Source organism: Bos indicus, chromosome 1 (assembly GCF_029378745.1).
Source record: "Bos indicus isolate NIAB-ARS_2022 breed Sahiwal x Tharparkar chromosome 1, NIAB-ARS_B.indTharparkar_mat_pri_1.0, whole genome shotgun sequence".
Classification (NCBI taxonomy): Eukaryota; Metazoa; Chordata; class Mammalia; order Artiodactyla; family Bovidae; genus Bos; species Bos indicus.
Genome location: NC_091760.1, coordinates 43,248,400 through 43,258,823, shown reverse-complemented (window position 1 = coordinate 43,258,823; position 10,424 = coordinate 43,248,400). Strand labels below are relative to the sequence as shown.

At 36.2% G+C, this 10,424-nt stretch overlaps 1 pseudogene; it reads right to left on the bottom strand.

The window, feature by feature from the left end:
* Positions 1-5,456: 5,456 nt before the first annotated feature.
* On the bottom strand, positions 5,457-6,407 carry LOC109562310 (olfactory receptor 5H2-like; annotated as a pseudogene).
* Between the last annotated feature and the right edge of the window lie 4,017 nt (positions 6,408-10,424).

Here is a 10,424-nt window from a genome sequence, read left to right as displayed (position 1 = left end):
CTCACCAAGCTAAATTAAGACTTGATAGGTTATACAGCCCATTCATATACTGATAACTTGACATCAGACTTCTCATTCAAAGAAAAATCCATTAGGAAATGTCCTTAACGACAGTAGAAGAAAATGCATACATGTAGCCTGCACTTTCAGTTAGTCTTTGGGTCACTACAGTGTATGAAAAAGCAAAAATCCACATAATTGACAGGAGACCATTTGAACAATGGAAACATTGTATGCCAATAATAATCAACAAACTACAGACATATACAGTTAAAATAATCTTTAGGGAGAAGATTAAAAGCAACTTGAAAGTGATCAATCCACTCCATTTTCCTAGAACAGAGAATGCTTCAGAGACATTAAAGTAAGGCAAATGAACTGGTCTAATCTTGTGACCTGCACAAGACTCCAGGAATATAGAGTAATGTATTAAAAAAAAAAAATACTTGTAGCTGAAAACCATTCTATGGTCACCAGTAAACCTCTTTCTCCAGCCACACTTGTCATCACCAGATAGGCTCATGAAAAAGGCAAAATGATGACAAGAACAAAGGTTACATGTGAGCCCTACATCATTAATTTCCACTTAACATGGACAGCTTGCCTAAGGTCATGGCAGAGTGCTCCATTTGCCAGTACAGAGTCCAGCATTGAGTCCCCAATATTTCACCATTAATGGGGGTGGTTAGCCAGCTACATGGTGGTAGGTTGATTACTTTGATGGTTTCCCATCAAGAAAGAAAGGGTTAGTGTTTTGTTCTTACTAGAATAGGTACTTACTCTAGATACAGATTTGCCTCCCCTACAGGCAGTGCTTCTGCTGAAACAACCATCTGTGGACTTACAGGATTCCTTATCCACTGTCATGGTACATCTCATTCCACACTGTCATTCCACATTTCATTGCCTCTGATCAAGGAATTTACCTCATAGCAAATGAAATGTCATAATGGCCCCATTATTATTCAATTCACTTGTCTTATCCTGTTCCCTAAAATTCTGAAGCAGCTAATTTGAGTGAAAGATACAATGGACTTTTAGAACTAAGTTACAAAAGTTTCTGTATGATAATACCAGAAAGTTCAAAGTTCAGAAGATGTATATTTTTTGAATCTACATCCAATACATAGTACTGTTTCTCAGATAGGATTTGCTCTGCTTCATGGATCACAGCCTTGCCGGGCAAAGAGGCTGTGGAAACTCAATGAAGCTATGAGCCATGCCATGCAGGGCCACCCAGGATGGACGGATTATAGCAGAGAGTTCTCACAAAACATTGTTCACTGGAGGAGAGACTGGCAAACCACTCCAGATTTCTTGCTACAAGAACCCCATGAACAGTATGAAAAGGAAAAATGATATGATATTTTTGGGGGTGACAAAGATGACACTCTCCCCAAGCTCAGAAGGTGTTCAATATGCTACTGGGGAAGAGTGGAGGGCAATTACCAATAGCTCCAGAAAGAACGAAGAGGCTGGATCAAAGCAGAAATGACACTCAGTTGTGGATGTGTCCAGTGTCTGGTGGTGAAAGTAAAGTCTGATGCTATAAAGAACAGTATTGCATAGGAACCTGGAATATTAGGTCCATGAATCCAGGTAAATTGGATGTGGTCAAATAGGAGATGGCAAGAGTTAACATCAACATCTTAGGAATCAGTGAACTAAAATGGAAGAGACTGGGCAAATTTAATTAAGATCACCATTATATCTACTATTGCGGGCAAAAAACCCTTAGAAGAAAGGGAGTAGCCCTCATAGTCAACAAAAGAGTCTGAAATGCAGTACTTGGGCAGTCAATCCCAAAGAAGGAATGTCAAAGAATGTTCAAATTATCATACAATTGCATTCATTTCACATGTTAGCAAGGTTATGCTCAAAATCCTTCAAGCTATGTGTGAATCCATCAGCAGTATGTGAAGTGAGAACTTCCAGATATACAAGCTGGGTTCAGAAAAGCAGAGGAACCAGAGGTCAAATTGCCAACATTTGTTGGATCATAGAGAAAGCAAGGGAATTCCAGAAAAACTTGTTTCATTGAATAAAGCCTTTGACTGTGTGGGTCACAACAAACTGTGGAAAATTCCGAAAGAGATGGGAAACATCAGACCATTTTACATGTCTCCTAAGAAACCTGTATGCATATCAAGAAGTGGCAGTTAGGACTGGACGTGAAACAATGGACTGGTTCCTAATGGAAAAGGAGTATGTCAAAGCTGTATACTGTCACCCTGCTTATTTAATTTATATGCAGAGTACATCATGCAACATGCTGGGCTGGATGACTCACAAGCTGGAATCAAGACTGCCAGGAGAAATATCAGCAACCTCAGATATGCAGATGATACCACTCTAATGGCAGAAAGTGCAAAGAGGAACTAAACAGCCTCCTGATGAGAGTGAAAGAGGTGATAGAGGAGGCTTGAAACTCAAGATTAGTAAAACTGAGATCATGGCATCCCATCCCATCCCATCATGGACAATAGAAGGGAAAAAAGTGGAAGCAGTGACAGATTTTATTTTCTTGGGCTCCAGAATCACTGAGAATGTTTACTGCAGCCATGAAATTAAAAGATGCTTACTCTTTGGAAGGAAAGCCATGACAAACCTAGGCAACTTATTAAAAAACAAAGATATCCGTTTGCCAACAAGAGTCCATATAGTCAAAGCTATGGCTTTTCCAGTAGTTATGTACAGATGTGAGAGTTGAACCATAAAGAAGGCTGAGTGCTGAAGAACTGATGCTTTCATATTGTGGTGCTGGAGAAGATTTGAAAGTCCCTGATACAGCAAGGAAACCAAACCAGTTAATCCTAAAGAAGATCAATTCTGAATATTCATTCGAAGGACTGATGCTGAAACTGAAGCTCCAGTATTTTGTCCACCTGATACAAAGACCTGACTCATTGAAATAAACCCTGATGCTGGGAAAAATTGAAGGCAATCTTTCCTTTCCTGCTGGAGAAGGGGGTGGCAGAAGATGAGATGGTTGGTTTGCATCACTGACTCAGCGGACATGAATTTGAGCAAACTCCAGGAAATAGAGGACAGAGCTGGTGTGCTGCATTCCATGGAGTCGCAAAGAATTGAATATGACGTCGCAATCGAACAACAACACAACAGCAGTTCACAACTCAGACTGAGAAATATGGTTCTAGATTTAGTAGAGTTTGTTTTTACTTGTGATTGTGTTGATTTTTTGACCATTGTAAAGGATAATGTTGTCAGCAACTTCTCAATATCACAAGGTGTTGTAAAATTAGGAGAAAAAAAATTTATCTATGTACATAAGGGAGAGGAGCTGTAAATTCTCTTAAATCTCAAGATTAAATAATTGATATATCTTCATAATAAAGAGTATTTCTGTTGTATTATTAGTGTTTTCAAGTAGCATTTTCATCTGATATCATCAGTGTTTCAGATCACTGGATGAATGTAGCCTAATAGCTTTTACATCTCACTAACATTAAATAAAACATATGTCATTTCATAGTTTCTTTTTTTAAAGATATCTGGACAATACTTCTAAAATGTTAAGCTTTGTAAGGGTTTATATTTTACATCTTTTCCAACATTTCACTGCAATGATATGGAAATCATATGGAAATTTATGGAATCCATATTATATGGAAATAATCCATATTATTATGGATTATTATATATAATCCATATCATATAAATGGTATATATAAATCCATATCATATAAATCCATATAAATCCAATCATATGGAAATGATATGGAAATTTATATGATATACAAAATGGAAAAAAATACTTTAACAGAAATAAAAATAGGAACATATCAGTGAAGAGATTTTAATGAATTTTGGAAGGCATAAATTAGTATGGGTTTTTCTGAAACATACATCAGAGCACTAGAATCTATAGATTAGACATATTCAAGAGAAGGCTCCATAGAAGTCTGACATCTGACAGGCCTCCAGTGCTTATTTCATACCTACTCAACCTAAAGAAGAACTTGGCAGGTGATACATTATGCTCAACCTTTTCATTCAAACAAAAGGCCAGTTATAGAATCAAACTTTTGTGGTTATCAAAGAAATATACACCAGTTGCCTATATTAGAAATATAGGCTTTGAGTCATAACAGTTTGTGAACAAACAGAAATTTAGATAACTTACAGAAAAAAAAAATATCAGAGCAATGGGAATATTATACAGCAACAAAAAATAAAAATCCAGGGCAATATGAAATAACATGGATCCTATAGTGAAAAATAATAAAAGTATCTGGACTGTGATTTATTAACTCCATTTCTGAGGCTTGGGGATATCCCTTAGGGAACAAAAACAAGATAAATGACTTGATCTAATCTTGTGACCTTCACTTTTAGATATATGTAATAATGATATTTTTACTTATACTGTTTAATTGTTAATACAAACATCTACCTAAAGAGTTTCTCCTAATATATAACAGGAGATAATCCTCCTGCTAAGTAGAGCAAGATTAATCACTTTAGGTATATGATACTTGCAATTGCCATGAAAGAAACCTAAGCCTGGTGTGCTGCAGTCCACGGGGTCGCAAAGAGTTGGATACGACTGATCGACTGAACAACAACAGGAAGGTGATCTGACATTCAGTGGCCATTGTAGGCCTAGTAATCTCCATGGGCTCAACACAAGACTGATAATAAGCCTTGCAATTTTACTTCATTTAAAGTATTCATTTCAATTCTCTCTCAATTATTTATAGACACAAATTTCTGCAATTGTCCTCCATTCACTCAAAACAATCCTAACTTTACTATAGAATTAAATGTAATGTAAGTCTCTAGACTACACAGAGTTTTTGCTATCAAAGACATTATATTCCATTTTCTTCAGTGATTATACTATTGTATTGCTTAATGCATTTATGAAGCCACACTGAAAATATATGTGTGAACTATGATAATTTCTCTCTTTAATTTTTCTAATATTACATGAACACTTGATTAAAATTTACCTTTATTCTTGGTTTTGAGTTACATATCCACATATTTTAAGATGTTTACTAGAACTCCCACCTTGCTGCTGCTGCTGCTGCTAAGTTGCTTCAGTCGTGTCCAACTCTGTGCGACCCCATAGACGGCAGCCCAGCAGGCTCCCCCGTCCCTGGGATTCTCCAGGCAAGAACAATGGAGTGGGTTGCCATTTCCTTCTCCAATGCATGAAAGTGAAAGGTGAAAGTGAAGTCACTCAGTTGTGTCCGACTCTTCAGGACCCCATGGGCTGCAGCCTACCAGGCTTCTCCGTCCATGGGATTTTCCAGGCAAGAGTACTGGAGTGGGGTGCCATTGCCTTCTCCAGAAATCCCACCTTAGTGAGTCATTAAAATTCTAGGATAGTTATAAGAGGAACAAACTTATACACAAAACTATAAATAGCAACATCAGATCTCCACAACTATATGACTATTTTAGCAAGAGGATGGATATTAATGTGAGTTTTAAGCATTTCTGTTCAACATTTTTGCCAGTGAACTTAAGACTTTCTTATTTCTGAGGCTGTAGATAATTGGATGTAAGAAAGGAATGATGACAGTGTAAAATAGGCAGTCTATCATACCTTGATCATTTTCTTGTAAAGATCCATGGAGCACATAACATGAAGAGAAGAGGCCCATAGTATAAAGAGACAGATAGGAGGTGGCTCCACAGGTGGAGAAGGCCTTCCTTATGCCTTGTAAAGACTTCTTTTTCAAAACTGTACAGAGAACTAGAGCATAAGAGATAAGAACAACGGAAATGGTGATTGGCTGTATTGACCCAGCAAAAATGAATACTATTGGAATGTTAATGGAAGGGTCAGTACAAGAAATCTTAAACAGTGGTATAATGTCACAGTAAAAGTGATGTACTGTGTTGGAATTGTAGAAGGTTAATCTGAGTAAAAAAAAAAACATTATGAAGTATGGCATGAAGGAGGCCACCAAAATATGACAAAACTAACAGCCAAATGCATAGTCTGTTGGTCATGATTATTGGAGAAATTAGTGGTTTGCATATGGCCACATAACGATCATATGCCATAGTTGCCAACAGAAAACATTCCGTAGTTACACAGATTACAAAGGAAAAAAACTGTATCTTACATTTAGGAAGAGAGATCATTTTGTTCATGCAAAGAAGTTGAGCAGCATCTTGGGGGTCACTGTGGAGGATAACCAAGTATCCACAAATGCCAGGTTCCCTAGGAATAAGTACATGGAGATGTAAAGTTTAGGGTCATTGTAGATGAGAGCAATTAGACCAAGGTTTCCCACGATGGTGATGAGGTATATTATCAACAACAACAGAAACAGGGACACTTGCCACTCTGGTTGATGTGTAAGTCCTGTGACAATGAACTCTGTCAGCTCTGTTGCATCTTTTGTTTCCGTATCATTAATAGATTGCATCTGAAATAAAATGCAGTAAATGGAGAAAACATTTCTCAAGAATTTTAAAAAAAGGAAATTTGGTTCAGTTCAGTTCAGTCGCTCAGTCGTGTCTGACTCTTTGCAACCCCATGAATCGCAGCACACCAGGCCTCCTGTCCATCACCATCTCCCGGAGTTCACTCAAACTCACATCCATCGAGTTGGTGATGCCATCCAGCCATCTCATCCTCTGTCGTCCCCTTTTCCTCCTGCCCCCAATCCCTCCCAGCATCAGAGTCTTTTCTAATGAGACAACTCTTCGCATGAGGTAGCCAAAGTACTGGAGTTTCAGCTTTAGCATCATTCCTTCCAAAGAACACCCAGGGCTGATCTCTTTTAGTATGGATCGGTTGGATCTCCTTGCAGTCCAAGGGACTCTCAAGAGTCTTCTCCAACACCACAGTTCAAAAGCATCAATTCTTCGGCGCTCAGCTTTCTTCACAGTCCAACTCTCACATTTATACATGATCACTGGAAAATCCATAGCCTTGACTAGATGGACATTTGTTGGCAAAGTAATGTCTCTGCTTTTCAATATGCTATCTAGGTTGGTTATAACTTTTCTTCCAAGGAGTAAGCATCTTTTAATTTCATGGCTGCAGTCACCATCTGCAGTGATTTTGGAGCCCCCCAAAAATAAAGTCTGACACTGTTTCCACTGTTTCCCCATCTATTTGCCATGAAGTAATGGGACCAGATGCAATGATCTTCGTTTTCTGAATGTTGAGCTTTGAATAGAGCCATATACCAAGCCTGAATGCCCTTTATTTTACTTATGCTTACCAAATACTTGAAAAGTATTTGCAGAAATAATTTTATTGGAATAATGTAATTATTTCAGTTCAAAATATGTACAGGTATGAATGGATATAGAATAAGAGAAAGACATTCTGAACATGATCAAATTTATGGGGGATTATTAAACGAGATGGAAGAAACGTGTTTAGGGCATGGATATAGTGTCAAAATTAAGATGTTAAAAGGGCCTGATTATAAAATAAATTGAGTACTAATGAAACTTTATTGAATTTTATTCTTTAAGGAATAGACAAACTGAAAATTTTTAAAACATGGAGAAGCATCCTCAGTTATTTTTAAAGTTAAATAACTGGTTGAATAAAGTAAACTTCAGGGGATGTAGCCTGGTGTCAGAAGTACTAATCTGGAAGTTATGACTATTGACCAGTGATTCTTACAACAGATTACACATTAGAAGTGTCTGGGAGAGGGAGTGGTACAAAATAGATTCTGAGGTATTATTATCAACGTTGATTCTTTAGGTCATGAATGTTATCTAGTCATTTTATTGTTTCCTAGGTGATGAAAATATATGCAGAAATCTTATTCCATGTGTGCTTTGACATTGGGGTGATGAGGAATTCAAACAGATAGTTCAAAGTAAATCAGAATGTAGAACCACTAGCACTTGCAGACATATTAGATGTAAAGAGGTGGTTAATAAAAGAGAGAAAATCATAAGAGTCACTTGATTACCTGGTAGAAAGTCATCAAATATTGAGATTTAAAACTCAGATGTGGTGGCAAGTATTTGCAAGGAGCATCCTCTGACCATCCAGGTGATATATACTAAGCATTATTATTCCACAGGAGCATAATAGAAATAATGACTTGGGAATCGTTAAGGTAGCTAATAATAGAATGGGAAAGACTAGAGATCTCTTCAAGAAAATTAGAGATACCAAGGGAATATTTCATGCAAAGATGGGCTCAATAAAGGACAGAAATGGTATGGACCTAACAGAAGCAGAAGATATTAAGAAGAGGTGGTAAGAATACACAGAAGAACTGTACAAAAAAGATCTTCATGACCCGGATAATCACGATGGTGTGATCACTCACCTAGAGCCAGACATCCTGGATGAGATGGTTGGATGGCATCACTGACACAATGGACATGGGTTTGAGTGGACTCCAGGAGTTGGTGATGGACAGGGAGGCCTGGCGAGCTGCGGTTCATGGGGTCACAAAGAGTCAGACACAACTAAGCGACTGAACTGAACTGAATAGTAATTATAAGTATTCATATATTTCACAATCATTTGAACCATATTATGTAGCTAGTTATGAACATGTCAAACCAGAAATAATATTAATTCACTTATTTGACAAGAAAATTTACTTTATAAATTTCTTTTGTTAATAAATATGCTAACTCTACTTAGAGTTTTGTTGTCACAGAGAGCTGACATTCTCTAGAAATCCTGATGAATTTAATTGAGAGCATTTATTCCCCTACCAGTTTTACAGAAAAAAAATTTAACCCCCAGCCTGGAATATTAATACAGGCAATGTAAATAAACAATGGTAACAGCTCCAGTTGCTAAATGTATATTTGTTTGAATGTGCTTCCTTCTATAAAATTTTAAACAATTCAACAAACAAAGAATTTCAATTTAATGCATGGGTACTTAAGTCATAAATTTGAAAGAGCACTTAGGAAACACTTTCTGCATACAGTTTTATATACATATATACATATACATGCACACACACACACACACACATACCTACAATCTTTGTGTGTATATATATGTATACAATCAATTTCATATATATGTATGAAATTATATTTCAATGAAATTAATTTCCAAAGAAATTGCTGTCAGAATTGGGTTAAAGGAGAGAGAGTTTACTATTTCAGTGATTTAACTTAAAAATCAATCAGAGAATATAGTTAAGTTAATGGAATATATATTTTGAGTAAAATTATCAGAAGGATTTCTTACAGAGGAAGCATTATGATTCTGTAAACTCACATTTATTTGTTTAATGTTCTAGTTCACCAAAACATATCCTATGGAATCATTATAATTACTCTAATCATATAATTATGTATCATTAAATAGTTCAACATAGTCGTAGATCTATTTTGCTCATCTAGATTTTACTTATAATAATACAATAGATTATTCAGTGTTTGTTTTCCATTTTCAACTGTCTATATTGGCATTTTGTAAACCAAATCAAATTAGTATAAAATTTAACAGTATTTTAACATTAGTTTTAAAAATAGATGTTATAGAAATCATTCTGTCTATTTAGTTCTTTGGCCCATTTTTTGATTGGGTCATTTATTTTTCTGGAATTGAGGTGTAGGAGTTGCTTGTATATTTTTGAGATTAGTTGTCTGTCAGTTGCTTCATTTGCTATTATTTTCTCCCATTCTGAAGACTGTCTTTTCCCCTTGCTTATAGTTTCCTTTGTTGTGCGGAAGCTTTTAAGTTTAATTAGGTCCTATTTGTTTATTTTTGCTTTTATTTCCAATATTCTGGGAGGTGGGTCATAGAAGTTCCTGCTGTGATGTATGTTGGAGAGTGTTTTGCCTATGTTCTCCTCTAGGAGTTTTATAGTTTCTGGTCTTACATTGAGATCTTTAATCCATTTTGAGTTTATTTTTGTGTATGGTGTTAGAAAGTGCTCTAGTTTCATTCTTTTACAAGTGGTTGACCAGTTTTCCCAGCACCACTTGTTAAAGAGATTGTCTTTAATCCATTGTATATTCCTGCTTCCTTTGTCAAAGATAAGGTGTCCATAGGTGCCTGGGTTTATCTCTGGGCTTCCTATTCTGTTCCATTGATCTATATTTCTGTCTTTGTGCCAGTACCATACTGTCTTGATGACTGTGGCTTTGTAATAGAGCCTGAAGTCAGGCAGGTTGATTCCTCCAGTTCCATTCTTCTTTCTGAAGATAGCTTTGGCTATTCGAGGTTTTTTGTATTTCCATACAAATTGTGAAATTATTTGTTCTAGCTCTGTGAAGAATACCGTTGGTAGCTTGATAGGGATTGCATTGAATCTATAAATTGCTTTGGGTAGTATACTCATTTTCATTATACTGATTCTTCCAATCCATGAACATGGTATATTTCTCCATCTATTAGTGTCCTCTTTGTTTTCTTTCATCAGTGTTTTATAGTTTTCTATATATAGGTCTTTAGTTTCTTTAGATAGATATATTCCTAAGTATTTTATTCT